Source organism: Scophthalmus maximus, chromosome 21 (genome assembly GCF_022379125.1).
Source record: "Scophthalmus maximus strain ysfricsl-2021 chromosome 21, ASM2237912v1, whole genome shotgun sequence".
In the NCBI taxonomy this organism is placed as follows: Eukaryota; Metazoa; Chordata; class Actinopteri; order Pleuronectiformes; family Scophthalmidae; genus Scophthalmus; species Scophthalmus maximus.
In genome coordinates, this window is record NC_061535.1 from 11,625,001 (window position 1) to 11,629,176 (window position 4,176).

A 4,176-nucleotide genomic window follows, 5' to 3' on the forward strand; every position below is an offset into this window, starting at 1 on the left:
AAAGACAGATCTGGCCCCTCTGTTTGTTGACTGTAGAAGCGTGACACGTCTCTCCAAGGGATATCTGGTCTCGAAGTGAACTGAGTCAGATCGGGAAGGAATCCGCAGCCTGTTCATCCGGAGCGCGGGAAACGCTTCCTGCACGCAGCCGCTCCGCCATTATTCCCCTGTAGTGACGGCAGCGTTCGATCGAAAAGACGCGCGTTCAGAAAAGCGGGGGTTTTTTTGTAAAGGGCGTAATGATCATCGCCCCCCCCCGGCGCCAAAGTGAAAAGCGCCGCTTGTCTTGTACGAGGCGTTGAAGCTGTTGAAACAAATCACTGCTGCCGCCGGAGCTCTGCAGCGCTCCCAGTCACCGGCATTAGTCACCGGCTCCTAAGAAACTCGCTCAACCTGTTTCCACAAGCGACTTTTGAAATAAAGCCGTTGGAAGTAGTTCCTCCACAACTCGCCGGCACGAAGACAGGCACCGCCACAAGAGCAACGTACACAGATTCCGCAGGTTTGGTTCGCCGTGCGAGGTTCACGGCGTCTGCTCGGAGAGGAAAGGTGGCGGCAGACTCAGATCATAGGGTCTCGCGTGTTTCCTGCTCACCCGGTTACAAGTCATGGGGATGTGAAGAAGGACACGGTTCAAACGAACCTCTGAAATCGAGGACACGCGCGGGGGTCGTCAGAGATTTCAGAGATTCAGTTTGTTGTTTGTTTGTTTGTTTGTTTTTGTTTTTTTACAGTGGATCAAACCAGAGCTGAAAAACGACACGATTGCTATAAAATCCGTTTCCGCTCGACGGCGCTGGAGAAGGGAACCTGAAGGACGTCGCGGGGGCCGAGTCACAGAACTTCAGCCGAACCGCCGGTCAACACAGTGACTTTCTGTTCTTCGTCCTTTCTCGTAATTTGCTGGAAACCATCTTTTTCTCGCGGCGCGATCGGAAGGCGCCGCGCGGTCCGGTGGCCGCGTGGGTTTGGGCGGCGGACGCGGAATTGGGTCAAAGGAAATTCTAATGGGGCCCCAAAAAAATCTGTTGCTCCGTTGTACAAACGAAATCTGCCTGTTGGACACGGACACGCACCGTGTTGTTGCTCTTGACACTGAGGGATTGGAAGGAAAAAAAAATACAGAATACCACAGGTACATTATGAGAACAGATCCCGGCTGTTAATATCACACGCGCATAGGAACACGCTGTACAAATAATAAGCTCTAAACCAAGGAATGTATATTTATCTCTGGAGGGAACAGTGAGGAGTACACACTTAACGCCGGCGTCACTTAACACCCCCCATCTTTCACTCCATTTTTCTTCCCGCTCGCTTTTTATTCCCCGCTGCATTTGCGGGCAAAAAGGCGCACGTTGCAGGGTTGACATTTTCAAAGCGCCGCGGTTTATTTAAAGAAACCCTCTTTAATGTTTAATGTGATTAAGTGTGTAGGATAACCTACTTAGTCCCCAGCATGCAGAAAGACAGGAAGAGACAATAAGCAAAGCTGAACTTCCCACAGTTAATGTACAGGTTGTACCGTACTGTACTGCACCTTCTTGTCACGGCAACGGTTACCAAGGCTTTTTTAGTTTATTAAACTCTAACTCCTGTCATTTTGTGAGTAGAGTTTGCAGGACAAATACGTTTCGCAGAGTTAATCCTCCTCCTCTAAATGCACCGGTTTAATTTCACAGCATTTATTTGCTGTAGCATGATTTTTTAAAAATGTATATTTACATTTATCAAATGACTATAATGTGAAAAGGGTCAGCCGCCAACTCTGTAGTCTTCAGAAAATGTCCACAAGTTTTTACCAAAGGTATCAACTGTGTCTCCAGAGTTCAATCGGATATTTTAACGACGTGTGTTTTTCGTATCTGCAAATTGACATCGTTCGCCAGTTTGTTCCCCCGATGCGTTTGATGAGAAAAACGATTGCATGGTTACAAAATTTTACAAATATACTATTCCTGTTCCTGATGTGCGACTGCCACGGTTTAAGTTTGTGCAAAAGAGGCATTTGGTCATGGTGTGACTTGTATAGTAGTTATAGTTAAAAACATACGAAATCTGCCATATGAGTCCAAGAATGGAATCCACCGAATCATGAAAAAAAACCCAAAAACACGACGTTGGTTAGAAATATGTATGATGAATATATGTGTCCTCTACATACAACGTGGTTGGGACGGTCCTGACCTCGTTTCTTGGAGGCGTCGGGCAGCACATATGGACTAATGGAGCAGCCTCCCATTAGGATCCATAATTCACCGAGAGAGGGGGACGTTCCATGGCCCCGGCAGCGAACCAATGTTCTATAAACGCACGTGAACGGGCGCCAGAGTGCCGAGTCCGCGGTTAGCGCACGACGTGCTGCTCGGCGGCGCGATGGAGTCAATCCAAGTGCGGCAGCAGTGAGGGGCCTCCTGACGCCCTGGAGGAATGGCCGGCCGTGTGTGTGTGTGTGTGTGTGTGTGTGTGTGTGTGTGTGTGTGTGTGTGTGTGTGTGTGTGTGTGTGTGTGTGTGTGTGTGTGTGTGTGTGTGTGTGTGTGTGTGTGTGTGTGTGTGTGTGTGTGTGTGTGTGTGTGTGTGAGAAAATGAACTGTACATCATTAATGTGTTTAACCATGCGTGTCCTACTTCTTCTCCGTGTGCTGCCAATATTGGCGGGCGACATGGCTTGTGACGGTATTTCTTTCATCTCGTCTTCTAGAAGAATTTAGCGGACATGTCTGTCGCGGTGGTAGAGCGACACCGGCGACGAAGGACGTCATGCAGGCGAATGACTATCGTCAGGATCTGGTCTCCCGAAGCAGCACGCGGGTGCCGAAAGGGAAACGGCGACATCGGCAGCAATATTTGCATAACTACCTTTAAAAAAAAAAACCCCGTTGCTGTAAATTTAAAAAGAAAAAAGTCCTATTCGTCGTCTCTTCTCCTCGTCGGTCTGTCAGCCTCCGTCCACAGCCACAATTCCCAAGTGCTGCATCTCTTCAGATTAGGGGATCAAATCCTGAGCTGCCGGATTTCCAGAATGTGTCAAAGGCAGAACTCCAGGGACCACCGCACCGGCAAGGCACAATAACAACTGTCGTGGTAAGTAACTCGACCTCATGGGTCCTGCGAGACATCATTTTCAGGCCTTAAATCTAGTGTTTTCATTCATTTCTGCTTAATGAATATTATTAGTAACGAAAAAACGTACTTTGGTCGTAAGTGGTACCGCAAGTATAGAGAGAGAAAGAGTGTCAAAGGTCCGAGCACGTGCGCGTCCATTCTCTTCATATTCTATTCATCCCGTTTCTGCCTCTTCGTCATTTTTTCCACGTCTGATCATGTGAATGAATGTGACGCCAAGGAGATATAACGACACGTAAGCAGCGGCGATGCCAACAGGACCCAACGTCCCCACATGACATCGCCAAGAAACCTTTCCGACCAAATCACGTGCACTCTTCCGCGATGAATAGATAAATGTGATGTTAAAAATCTGTGATGATGAATCAGATTAGATATGATTATGAAAGCAGTGATGGGACTCTGGAACAACACGGCCTCCCCCCTCCAGGGCAGCTGAGTTGAATGAAGGAGCATTTGCCGTCGTGCCTTTTTTCTGAAACACAGAATATTTTCTTCTTTTTTAAGTAAATCATCAAATAAAAAATTCCCTCAGTATCTTCACCCGGCGAACACTAATGACGCAGCCCTCTCCTTCGGCCTCTGCAATCACGCGAGGGGCCGAGGCCCGAGGCCCGAGGCCCGAGGCCCGGCGGAGATCCAGACTCTCAGTGTGACATAATGCGACTTAATGACCGCAGCCCTGTCCCGATGCCGCGGCGCGTTAGAGTTCCTTGTTTTTTTTCGTCGGCCTGCGCGGCCCCGACCCAGTTTTTTTAATTCTATTTTATGAACACTGTAAACGTGTCATTTGTGATTTGCAGTGTGGACTCGAGAGCTGAAATGAAGCCCCTGTCCTTGGAGGAGGAAACCCCTACACCTGCACCCGGGGGGGGGGGGGGGGGGGGATTTGGCCTACGGAAACGGGAAGGCACACTTCTAAACCCCCGAGACCCAATCGTCACACCCATACCTGCCAACCCGCCCGCGACTCTCAGTCGCCTTCTAAAAGAGGAAAGGGATGACAGCGGCGAACCTGGCCGGAGCCCGGGACGTCGATTGGAGACACG

At 49.3% G+C, this 4,176-nt stretch overlaps 1 protein-coding gene across 2 annotated transcripts in view; it reads left to right on the forward strand.

Moving 5' to 3' along the window:
* The window catches only part of snx7 (sorting nexin 7), a 20,533-nt gene extending 20,498 nt beyond the window's left edge, over positions 1–35 (forward strand). For both annotated transcript variants that reach the window (XM_035618739.2, XM_035618738.2), the window contains exon 9: positions 1–35. This exon is cut by the window's left edge and continues 1,968 nt beyond it. The gene's annotated coding sequence lies outside the window, so the exon portion shown is untranslated.
* Positions 36–4,176: the final 4,141 nt, after the last annotated feature.